The sequence below is a fragment of the Mirounga angustirostris genome, unplaced genomic scaffold (assembly GCF_029215605.1).
Source record: "Mirounga angustirostris isolate CCGP_5_RB_7025 unplaced genomic scaffold, mMirAng1.0.hap1 SCAF_13, whole genome shotgun sequence".
Lineage (NCBI taxonomy): Eukaryota > Metazoa > Chordata > Mammalia > Carnivora > Phocidae > Mirounga > Mirounga angustirostris.
Window position 1 is genome coordinate 91,391,797 of NW_026991721.1, and position 12,267 is coordinate 91,404,063.

Below are 12,267 nucleotides of genomic sequence, written 5' to 3' on the forward strand. Positions count from 1 at the left end.
ACTGGTATCCACGGTTGACTTGAGGTAACAGGAAGCATTTTGGGAGCTAATATGCCAATTATTGCCTCTAGTTCCAAGACCATTCTTTTAGACTTTTAAAAAAAAATTTATTTATTGGGGCACCCGGGTGGCTCAGTCGTTCAGCGGCTGCCTTCGGCTCAGGTCGTGGTCCCGGGGTCCTGGGATCGAGCCCCGCATCAGGCTCCAGTCTCCCCGCTCGGCGGAGAGCCTTCTTCTCCCTCTCCCTCTCTCTGCTGCTCTGCCTACTTGTGCTCTCTCTCTCTGTGTTAAACAAATAAATAAAAATCTTTAAAAAAAAATTTATTTATTTATTTGAGAGAGAGTGCGCACGAGCTGGGGCAGGGGCAGAGGAGGAAGGAGAGAGAGAGGACAGAACCGGATGCAGGGCTCGATCTCACGACCCTGAGATCATGACCTGAGCCGAAACCAAGAGTTGGACACTCAACCCACTGAGCCCCCCAGGCGCCCAAATTCTTTTAGACTTTGAGGATGGGCCAGGGACTCTGAAAAGCACATTTCTCCTTGCCAACTGGATCTCTGTTAAGTTCCCCTGTTAGGGGTTTCAAAGGGACACTGGAAAGCAGGAGGAAGGACAAGGGAATTGACCTTGTTTGCTGTTGCTGATGGCATCACGGGCAATGCCCTCCACCACGACAGTGACAGTTGGTTCTACTTTCCAGCACACCCAGGACAGATAGCACTGTGCCCCTTCAGAGGCTGTCAGCCCTGGGTAGAACTACCCCCACCCCAAGGTCTGCATGCATCCCAGTCCGATAGGTTCTCCTCCGAGCTCCTGAGGGAGTAGCAACAGCCTGGCTGCACCCCTCCTCAGAGGGCTGGCTCCCAGCCTTAGGGGGCCCCTCCTCCACCCAGCCCCTCCTTTTCCCATTGTGCCCCAGCCTGAAGTCACTATCTCTGTAGTACCTCAGTGTCCCCTTTTAGCTATGTCAGGCTTCTAACCACTTTCTTACAGGAAAGTCTCCTCATTGAGACCCTTAGGGTGGTTTCTGGTTTCTTAACTGGATCCTGACATAATTATTGCCCAGAAAGCTTTTGTTACAACCTGTGAGACTGGTTAAAAAGTAAATGCATGACTCGGGAGGTTACAAAGTCTTCATCTCTAAAAGTATGGAATCACAGAATTAGTAGACCCAAAAGTATTAGAAATTATTTATTGCACCTCATTATTTTATGGAAACCCAGAAAATTAACTGGCTTACTGGAAAGTATGCTATTTCATTTAATAATTATATATAGCATTTACTGTATGCGAGACACTTTATATATTGTAGTTCATTTAAACCATAACAACATTCTCGGGTAGGTACTGTTACTATTCCCTCTTTTCTGAAATGCAGAGGCTAAGTAACTTGCCCAAGGTCACACAGATAGTAAATTGCAGAGCTGAGATTTGGACCAAAGATTTCTGGCTTGAATTCCTACCTTTACCTCTTTTCTCTTTGTTGCTGGAAATGAGCAGCTGTGCTCGTACTAGAGTCTGGGACGGCTCCCTTCCATTCTAGCATTTCCTGATGGTAGGGCAGATGGCCTCTGCAGATCAGATTCCCATTTGGTGAGCCTTGCAACACTCAGATGCCAATTTCTTCCTTCCTTTCTTTTTTCTTTTCTTTCTTTCTTTCTCCTTCTCTCTCTCTCTTTCTTCCTTTCAAGATTTTATTTATTTGAGAGCAAGAGCAAGAGAGAGAAGAAGCACAAGCAGGGGGAGAGAGAGGGAGAAGCAGACTCCCCCCCTAAGCAGGGAGCCCAATGCAGGACTTGATCCCAGGACACCGGGATCATGACCTGAGCTGAAGGCAGCCACTCAACCAACTGAGCCACCCAGGCGCCCAGATGCCAATTTCTATTACATTTTTTTAAACTTCCTGTTACCCACCTCAAGAAATTCTACGTTCTTTTTACTCAGCACCTACAGCTGGAAGTTCTTTAAAGCCTTGCAGTGTCGGGCACTTTTAGAGTGGATACTCAAGACACATTTGCAGAAAGATTCAGTATATAATTACTGCTTAAATTAATAGTTGCAGTAACACTTAACATTTATATTTAACATTTAAAAAAGTTTTTATGAGTTAAAATGTTTTTAATTATGGCAAAATTACATGTAACATAAATTTTCCCATCTTAACCATTTTTAAGTGTGCAGTATAAAGTATATTTATACTGTTGTGCAACCAATCCCCAGAACTTCTCCATCTTACAAAATTGATATTATGTATCCATGAAACAACCACTCCCCCATTGCCACCCCCCCTCACCGCCCTTGGCAACTACCATTCTACTTTCAGTTTCTGAGAATTTGACTACTCTAGGTACCTCATATAGTATAAAAAAACTTTTTGTAATGAGCCAATTTTACATTCTTTTTTTTTTTTAATTTATTTACTTGAGAGAGAGAGAGCATGAGCAGGTGTGGGGTGGGGGAGAGGCAGGGAGAGCAGCAGACTCTCAGCTGAGCAGAAGCCCGATGCGGGGCTTCATCCCAGGACCCTGGGATCATGACCCGAGCCAAAGGCAGACACTTAGCCATCTGAGCCACCCAAGCACCCCCCAATTTTACATTCTTAATATTATTTGATTACAACAATATTTTTTTTTAAGTAATCTCTATACCCATCGTGGGGCTCGAACTCACAACCTCCAGATCAAGAGTTGCATGCTTTACCCACTGAGCCAGCCAGGTGCCCCTGATTACAACAGTAGTCTTATAAGGAGGCAGGACAGAGGCTCTTGGATGCCTGGACCATTTCCATTTTTTTAGGCTCTCAAATTATAAAGAAATGCCAATTTGAGATTACAAAAATTGTGGTGCATTAAAAATTTTACATTGAATGAATGAATGCTTTAAAAATGCAATGTCATGTACTTGTCTCAGAAAAAAATTATTTTAAAAATTCCTTAGAGTGGGGAAACCTGGGTAGCTCAGTCGGTTAAGTGTCTGCCTTCGGCTCAGGTCATGATCCCAGAGTCCTGGAATCGAGTCCCTCATCAGGCTCCTTGAGTTCAGTGGAGAGTCTGCTTCTCCCTCTGCCTGCAGTTCCCCCTGCCTGCAGTTCCCCCTGCTTGTGCTCTCTCTCTCTGACAAATAAATAAAATCTTTAAAAAAATTCCTTAGAGCATACTGCAGGTATGGTCCAAAAATGTCACATAAGTTTCAAACTGGATGGTGAACACCTCCTTCCAATCCTGTATTTCTCTGTGGCTGAATATATATTCATTTTGAGATAATGTCAAAATCTAAATGTGAGGCCCTTCATTAATGTGAGTTTCAGGTAAAATGACCATTTCTCCCTCTCCACCAACTCTTCCACTTACGAAAGGGTAGACATCATCCCCATTTTTACAAACCAGAAGTGTCTCCGCAAGTATGGTTCCGAGCTGAAGATATAACAGCAAATTGGGTGGTGGTGGTGGGCGGGTGGGGGCTGTCGAGACTTGAACTCAGACGTGTGACTGTAAGCCTAACACTCCAAGCACCAAGCCCGGCTGACCAGGGCTGTCCACCTCTCAGTTCACTGCTACCACGAAGAGGGATGTGAGCGTGGCCGCTGTAGAGGAAGTATCTGGGTTCTCCTGAGCACGCTCATTGAGATGGGCTGCATTGCAGGTAGTGAGATCCCAGGCTCTGGGAGCAGTCAAAAAGAAATTTGACTGACACCATTTGGGTTTGCTGCAGAGGAGATTCAGGAATGGGGAGTGGGAGTGGGGAGGAGGAAGTGGCGTTCGATTATTTCCAACTTCCCTTCAGACTCGCAGCACAGGGCTGAGCCCAAACCATGAGCACATCTGTGTGCTCTGGGGAGAGGCAGTCTGGGCCTCGCATTCAGTTCCCCACCTTTTCATTAGCAGTAGCCTGCCGCTGGTTGTTGGGCAGCCACGGCTTAATTTGAACAATTGGGCTCCGGGTTCCCGAGGAAAACAGTCCGGGTGCCTCAGCCATCCATCAGTATTCTCTTCAGTCCCCCGACAGCTGCTCACTGCAGGCTGCTGCAACCTGCACTGACCTCTTCTACTCACATAGAGCAGAGGAGGATTTGGAAAAAATTAGTTATATTAGTGACTCCCCGAAACACTCCGTTTACTTGTGATATGACAAATATTTCAGCCATTAGGATCTCTCTGTCTCTTATCATCTTAAATGCACTCACTTACATTCCAAATCACTACTTAATTTAAAAGCCTATTTGTTGAGATTGTGACAGACCCAGGGAAAAGGAGAGACAGACACTCGCTCAGCTCTGGCTGGAATAGAATCAGACTTGGAACTTTGATTGAATCTTTCTCCACAAGGCTTATGCTCAGTCAGGTACAATCTAAACACGTAGGAAGCAGGAAACTTAAAGGGAAACCCACTCGGTTGAGATTTACAACCTCTGCTTTCAAGTGGCAGGTGGCATGGTGACCTTGGGCAAATGACTTTATTGCTGGGTGTCCTCATGTTCCCTGAGCCCTGGATATAGTGACTCATTCAGTGAATGTTTATTGAACCCCTAATATATGCAAGGCAGCGTGACAGATTCTGAGGGCACAAAGATGAATGAGCCATGCCTCTGTGCTCAAAGTTATTCTCAGTTTATTATTCACAATACTCTTTTTTTTTTCTGTCACCTAAATATATTTATTAAACAAATAATCACTAGCATGCGGGCACATACATGTTTATGCCATCTGTTTGCAAGCTCTGTGAATTCCAGTTCTTTATGCTTTCAGTGTTCTAAGTACCACTGTCCATTAAATGTTTAACCAAGACAAAATGATAATATTCCAGAGGCAGGATTCTGTGTCCCCTACAGTTGGTTTCAGAAAACCAGAATCCTCAGACTCGATTACTGGATGCAGGATACTTGAGGATTAAATCTTAGAGCCATTCTTACTTGCCTTCCTAGGCCTTGCATCCTGTTCACACAAGGGCAGAAGGACAGAGTGTCTCTAAGTTATGTTAACCAATCCATGCCCACAATAAACTCTTATTGGGGCTCCTCGGTGGCTCAGTCAGTTAAGCGTCTGCCTTCGGCTCAGGTCACGATCCCAGGGTCCTGGGATGGAGCCCTGTGTTGGGCTCCCTGCTCAGCGGGAAGCCTGCTTCTCCCTCTCCCTCAGCTGCCGCTCCCCCACCCCATTGTGCACTGTCTCTGTCAAATAGATAAAAAATAAATGTTTTTGCTTGTTCAAATGTTTGCAGGATATCTATCATCTATCTATCTATCTATCTATCTATCTATCTATCTATCTATCTATCTATCATCTATCTGTGGTATATTGACATACAACAACCTTTAATCTCACAGCAACCCAGTGAGGTAGTGGGTTGGTATCATTACTCCTCCTGATAAAGATGAGAAAACGGCCAGTTAGAGAGGTGAAGTAATTTACCCAAGGTTATACAGATAATATGTGGCTGAAATCAAGCTGCCTGATTAGGCCCTGTGGATTCTCTATGGATCTATTTCCAGGAGTGAAACTGGGAGCTTCTGTGTTTTGCTTTTAATAAAGGATCAGTGGGGGGATTCACATCTCTAACATAGGACTATTTCGGGAGGTTCTGTCATGCTTGAGCCTGGGGGGAGCGCAGGGGAACCTGTGCTTATAAAGAGGATGGTACCCTGTGTGTCACCTAGCGGGCGCCCAGCCCACTGGGGCATTTTGAATCTCAATGGTGGAGGACCACGGTGAGAGACCTGCAACCTATTTAATTCTGTTAGAGAATCAGTGAGGTGCTTGACGAAGCCATTAACTGGGGTTCGTGTCTCCATTCTACTTATAAGACTCCAGGAGGGCAAATGCTGATGGAAATTTATTGATTTCTTTTTCTGCCTTTACCGAATGGGTCAAAAACATGGTATAACACTGCTGGTTCCAATTAAAATCACCTGTTAGCTTACAAAGGTTGGCCCTTTCACCCTACCCCCATTTCCCCCATTTAAAAAGGGTTTAAAAGATTTTCATTTAATTGATTTGCTGTAAAATGCCCTTTACAATTACCCAGATAAACTAGGCGTCACCTGTGGAGTAAGAGCCAATTTGAGCTGTTTATCAAGACTTTGCCTCTGGCCACTTCTCACCCTGGGATCTTGAGTCTCTGTATTGATAGCTTGCATCTGTCAACATTGGATATTTTTAGTGGGCTGCAGAAAGCTTTTAGGGAGATGGGGATGGTGGGGCTGCATCTTTGAGCAGGTGAAGAAAGCATGATGGGTTTTTTTGTTGTTGTTTAGAAATGAGAATGCTTTATTGTGCTGAAAACAAGTTCAGGAAAGCAGCCTTGGCCCCATATGCCTAAAAATAATCAGAGTTGGCCCCGTTTAAAAACCAGGCAGTGGGCTTTAAGGAAATGGAGACGTGGGCAGTGGATAAAACTGAGTAGCAAAGCTTGCCCAGTTTCTCTTGGTTTGGACTTGATGTCAAGTTGTGTTTAATGTTAGTGGGGAGAAGTTGGGGCATCTCTGCAGAAGTTGTCTGCGAAGTGACATTTATGTTCTTTGCGCTGGTGGTGGTGGTGCGGAGTTACAGAGGGTGGGAATCAAAGAAAGAAGGACATAAGGGTATTTAATCTAGGTCTTGTGTATTTCCGAAACCATACAGTTGAATCCACTTAATCATGGAAACAGTGTCAGTCCTGGCTAAGGAACTATGAAAAAACTGGCACCAGAAAACAAAACACAGGCAAATGTGGAAGGGGAGAGGTAAATTCTGGAAGGTATAGACCAATAATCTTGAAGTTGATCACGGCAAAGTTCTAGAATAAATTACGGGAAAAAATGTTTTGTGAGCCTTTGAAAGAAGATGGTCGCTAAGAATGAAGTCGAATTTCCATTCTGACTGGTGTCAAACAGGAAGTGCTCTAGACACAGAAAGTCTAGTAGGGTGTCGCACAGGAAGTAATAAGGTGGTCGAAGAGACTAAATGACAGATTATTTATGAAAGCTTTTGGTGGGGCACCTGGGTGGCTCAGTCGTTAAGCGTCTGCTTTCGGCTCAGGTCATGATCCCGGGGTCCTGGGATCGAGTCCCACATCGGGCTCCCTGCTCGGCGGGAAGCCTGCTTCTCCCTCTCCCACTCCCCCTGCTTGTGTTTCCTCTCTCGCTGTGTCTCTCTGTCAAATAAATAAATAAAATCTTAAAAAAAAAAAAAAAAGAAAGCTTTTGGCACAAGGTGGATGCATGGTAAGTATAGGCTTTCATTATCTCCTTCGTAGTCAAACTACTTCTTCCTCTGCTTCACTCCTGACTCTGATGAGAACCCCCACCTACCCACTGACACTGCTTTTCCCCTATTACCAGTGACCACCCAGTCACTAAATTCAACAGATACTCCCAGTTCTTATTCTGCTTGAACTCTTTGAGAATTTTGACATTGCTAATTTCATCCTTTTCTCCAAAACCTTTTCTTCCCTTGAATTCTCTGACACCACACTCTCTTGGATTTGTGCTATTCTATCCACCCATTTCCCAAACTCTTTGGCCTAACAGCATTTCTCTGTTGTTCCTTAACTACCCGTGGTTGCCTATGGTTCTTTCCTAGATTCCACTCCCCACTCTTCTTGGGAGCAATTTCAATATGTCTCCTATCAAAATTTCATCAAGGACAACTGGATACCCATGGACAAAATAATGAATTAAGATCCCTACCACACACCATATACAAAAATTAACTCAAAATTGATCAAAGCCCTAAATGTAATTCTAAAACTATAAAACTCTTAGAACAAAACACGGGTGTAAATCTTTGTGACCTCGGATTTAGTCAATAGCTTCTTAGATGTAACACCAAAAAAAAAAAAAAAAAAGCAGCAAGAGGGAAGGTAATCAGGACATCATCAAAATGAAAGCCTTTGCATGGCAAAATAGATCATCAAGAAAGTGAAAGATAACCAAAAGAATGGGAGACAAATTTTGCAAACCATGCATATGGTAAGAGATTTGTATCAAAGAATACATAAAGAACTGTTACAATTCAACAATAAAAAGAACAATGACCCAATTTTTAATAAGGGGAAATCATCTGAGTTGACATTTCTTCAAAGAAGACATACAAATGGCCAAGAAGCCCATGAAAAGATGCTCAACACCACTAGCCATCAGAAAAATGCAACTCCAAACCACAAGATATCATTTCATACTGACTAGGATGTTGAAAAATTGAAACTCTCATAGACCACTGGTGTATGTGAAGTGGTGCAGCCACTTTGGAAAACAGTCTGTCAGTTCTTCAAAAAGTTAAACCTGGGGGGGAGCCTGAGTGGCTCATTGGTTAAGCGTCTGCCTTTGGCTCAGGTCATGATCCCAGGGTCCTGGGATCGAGCCCCACGTTAGGCTCTCTGCTCAGCCGGGAGCCTGCTTCTCCCTCTCCTTCTACCTGCTGCTCCACCTGCTTGTGCTCTCTCTCTGTCAAATAAATAAATAAAATCTTAAAAAAAAAAAATAAAGTTAAACATAGTTACCATATAGTTACCATAGTTACCACTTAGGAATTCCACTCCTACTTACATACTTAAGAGAAATGAAGGTACATGTCTACGCAAAAACTTGTACATGAATGTTCCTAGCAGCATTATTCATAATAGCCCTAAAGTGTCAACAACCCAAATGTCCATCAGCTGCTAAATGGGTAAATGAAATATGCTTTATTCATATGATGGAATATTCAGCCATAAAAAGGAATGAAATACTGGTGTGTGCTAAAACATCGATGAACCTTGGCCACATTATGCTAAGTAAAAGAAGTCAGTTACAACAGACTGCATGTTGTATAATTCCACTTAGATGAAACACAGAATAGGAAAATCCATAGAGACAGAAAGTAGAATGGTGGTTGTATAGAGTTGTAGGGAAGGGATCTGGGGAGAAATGTGGAGTGACTGCTAATGGGTACGGGGTTTGTTTTGGGGTGACAAAAATGTCCTAAAATTGATTGTGGTGACAGTCACACGTATCTGTGAATATTCTAACAGCCATTGAATTGTATACTTTAAAAGGGTGAGTTGTAAATGGCAAGATCTCATTCCTTTTGATGGACTCTGAGAAACAAACTGAGGGTTCTAGAGGGGAGGGGGTGGGAGGATGGGTTAGCCTGGTGATGGGTATTGAGGAGGGCACATTCTGCTCGGAGCACTGGGTGTTATGCACAAACAATGAATCATGGAACACTATATCTAAAACTAATGATGTAATGTATGGGGATTAACATAAGAATAAAAAAATTATATAAAAAAAAGGGTGAGTTGTACGTATGTGATTTATATCTCAATAAACATGTTAAAAATTTTTCTCCTCTCATTGTGCTTCTACTTTAGTGACAAGTCACTTGACCCAGCCTTCCAAATCTCTTCCAAATCGGTCCACCTCTCTCTGTCTGGCAGGCCACCCTCTATTTGGGTCACCACGAAGGCCTCCTAACTGACCATCCTGGCTCCACTCTGCAGGCTTGGAGATCTTTCTAAAGGGCAGATTGGTCACCTCACCTCTTGCCTCAATCTCGTCATGGCTCCTATCCCTGTGAAGGTAAAGATCAAACTCCTTAAGCCAGTTTAAAAGGCCCTGTGTGATCTGGCCCCTGCTTATCTATCTCCGTAATCTGGTCTCTCTCACCACTCACAGTTCACCATTCTACGCCTCCACATCTTCTTTCAATTTGCGAATCTTTTCCCCTTATCTCATTTCTGGGCCTTTGCAAAGGCCGATTGTTCTGCTTTTTGGGTCTCAGCTTATGCGTCACTTGCTCTGGAACATTTTTTCTTAAAGACTCCCCTTCTCCACACATTGGGGTTAGATGCTCCCCTACTCGTGTGTTCTTATTTATTTTATAATGCTTACTGTGGGCCAGGCACCCTTCTAAGTGCTTTATAAAATTAACTCATTTAATTTTCACGGTAACCATAGCACGTGGATACAATTACTATCATCTTCATTGTACAGATGAGCAAATGGAAGCACAGAGAGGCTTCATAACTTTCCCAAAGTCCCACAGCTAGTGGTACTGCCTGGAATCGAATCCAGACACTATAGCTCTAGAGTTTGTGGTATTATGTCACCCTGCCTGCAGTCGCTTAACACATCACTGCACTTATTATATTACATTGTCATTGACTGTTTAGTTATATCTCCATGGAACCTTTGGTTCATTGAAAGTAAGGATTATGTCAGGCCTATTTATTGTTGTGTTCCCAGTATGAGGCTTAGCCTACAGTCCTTTAATGAAAAAAAATCAGTGAATGAAGAAAGCAATTGAGGGCGCCTGGGTGGCTCAGATGGTTAAGCGTCTGCCTTTGGCTCAGGTCATGATCCCAGGGTCCTGGGATCGAGTCCCGCATCGGGCTCCCTGCTCCTTGGGAGCCTGCTTCTCCCTCTGCCTCTCTCTCTCTCTCTCTGTCTCTCATGAATAAATAAATAAAATTAAAAAATAAAATAAAAATAAGAAAGCAATTGATTAAGATACAGGTATGTGAGATGTGCATGAAAAGAGTTTATAAGATTTACAAAAAATTACAAAAATAGTACAAAGAATTCCTATATACTCTTTTTTTTTTTTTTAAAGATTTTATTTATTTATTTGTCAGAGAGAGAGAGAGAGAGTGTGTGCACAAGCAGGGAGGAGGGGAAGGCAGAGGGAGAAGCAGGCTCCCCACCAGCAAGGAGCCCAATCGCAGGGCCCTGGGATCATGACCTGAGCCAAAGGCAGACGCTTAACCCACTGAGCCCCCACCCAGGCGCCCCTCCTATATACTCTTCACCTAACTTCCCGTAATGTTAACGTGTTGTATAACCACAATACGGTGATAAAACCAGGAAATTGCCTTTGCTACTATTACCAGCAACGGTCCCACTAATGTCCTGTTTATGGTCCATGGTACCATCCGGGATTACGCATTGCATTTATCTGTCATGTCTCCTTAGTCTTTAAAACTGAGACAGTGTCTTGGTTTTTCTTCATCTTTCATGACCTTGGCACTTTTGAAGTGCACTGGTCAGTTGGATTGCAGACTATCCCTCAGTTTTGGGTTTGTCTGAGTTTCCTCGTCGTTAAATTCGGTTATGCGTGTTGGTAAGAATACTGTAGAAGTGATGCTGTGTCCTTCTTCGCACATCATATCAGAAGACACTTAGTATCTATATGTTTCCTTACTGTGATATTAACTTTGATCACTTGGTTAAGGAGATATCTGCCAGGTTTTTCCCCTGTGAAGTTATTACCTTTCTCCCCAGTAATTAATAATCATCTTGTGGAGAAATACCTGGAGATGATATAAATATCCCATTTCCAGTCATATTTTCATCCACAAATTTTAGCATCAATACTTTCTTGAAACAATTACTACAGTGGTGTTTGCAATCGATGGTTTTCTATTTTCATCATTTTTATGTTTATGAATTGGAGTGCTATAAGAAAGAACTTTCCCTTTCTCTCCATTTATTATCTATTTATTCAATCAACCATCTATTTATAGCAACATGAACTATTGAATATTTCTTTTATTCTGTGGATCATAATTTGTTATTATCATTTATTTTCTTGACCAAATTGTCCCAGATTCTGGAGCCCCATCAAGTGAGCTTGCATCTCCTCACTATGTTCTCATCATGTTTTTGAGCACTTCCTTACCTGCTGGTATGTTCCAAGTTCACACTGTACTTTCTCTGCCCCTGCCGTGTAATCTTTAAGGTTCCTTTTTATTGGAGAATAATGTTTTTTTTTAAAAGATTTATTTCTTTATTTGAGAGAGAGAGTGAGAAAGAGAGAGAATGGGGGGAGGGACAGAGGGAGAGGGAGAGAGAATCTTAAGCAGACTCATGCTGAGTGCAGAGTTGGACGTTGGGCTCGATCCCAAGAACCTGAGATCATGACCTGAGCTGAAACCAAGAGTCAGACACTTAACCGACTGCACCACCCAGGTGACCCGGAGAATATGTTTAGAAACAAAGGTCTGGACACTAGATGTTCATTGCTGCTGGAGTGTCATTGTTTCTTCACTCAGTGGGCAGAACTAGGAAATATATGTATGTGTGAAATACACACACATCTCTACTTATTTCCATATCTGGTTGTCTGTCTATCTATTAAAAAACATGACTTTATACTGATCCCTCCGATTCCATTCTAACACAGGGGTCATTCTATCCTTTCCCTTTCTTATTTGTAATTCCTTTCTCTGACCATAAAAACTCGGGTGTTTATTATTATTTTTTAAAAGATTTTATTTATTTATTTGACAGAGAGAGACACAGTGAGAGAGGG

General features: G+C 42.8%; 1 protein-coding gene across 1 annotated transcript in view; it reads left to right on the forward strand.

Annotated features, from left to right (window-relative positions):
• Nucleotides 1-12,267, forward strand: part of BSX (brain specific homeobox) — an 87,409-nt gene that overhangs the window by 13,198 nt on the left and 61,944 nt on the right. Inside the window, exon 2 of the mRNA XM_045892879.2 lies at nucleotides 9,329-9,536. The gene's annotated coding sequence lies outside the window, so the exon portion shown is untranslated. The remainder of the gene's footprint in view (nucleotides 1-9,328; nucleotides 9,537-12,267) is intronic.